Here is an 843-nt window from a genome sequence, read left to right on the forward strand (position 1 = left end):
ATTCTGTTTATATGATACATTAGAACAGAGTCGTATTTACTTAAAACTACGACTATATGCAAATATACATATAATTTTATATGGCCGACGGCCACAGTATTATTTCATTTCTTAACGCGGGCTATATGGTATTGAGATTTTTTTTTAAAAGTCGAATTTAGGTGGGGATTCTCGGGAGTTTCCCGAATCAAATAACAAAAACTAAACATTCGCATCACCGAGAATTAGTTTGAAGATTGTCGAAATTCAGAGATTACAATAATAATGTTTACGATAAAATGTACTTTTCGTCATACTGACAACGATAGGAATATTGTCGAGTTTTCTTGCGCATTCTTGACAATGTTAGGGCCCCCTCAATCGCGGGGCCCCGGTGCACAGCATCCGCCGCACCCCCCCGATGGCCGGCCCTGAGAGCAACGTTCGAGATTTATAGGCGCAGATGCGGTTTTTTTTTGCGTTTTTGCGGGAAATCGAACATAATTTCAGACTCATCTAAAATTTTTCTAATTAGTCTGGAAACAGGGCGACCTAATTCTTGCATTCTGAGAAAACGGGTAATATTGACTGTAATGTAATAATCTTCGCTATCAATACTTTTTGCCCGAGCAACGCCGGGCTTATCTGCTAGTATGTAATAAAATAAAACAGTAAAATGCAGATTTACTTACTTTACCATTACCTGTTTATTGAACAGACACGTTATACTCAGACTATTATGTACAAAACTTTCATTCACAATATGTAGCAATAGGGGAAGGTCGGGTAGTACCGGACAAGCGTTGTTTCTAATACTTGCTGCAAGTGGCAGAACCTGTGAAGACACCGGCAAGTTGGGTGAAT

Source organism: Centruroides sculpturatus, unplaced genomic scaffold, assembly GCF_000671375.1.
Source record: "Centruroides sculpturatus isolate CEXI.00-Female unplaced genomic scaffold, Cexi_2.0 scaffold340, whole genome shotgun sequence".
Taxonomy (NCBI): Eukaryota; Metazoa; Arthropoda; class Arachnida; order Scorpiones; family Buthidae; genus Centruroides; species Centruroides sculpturatus.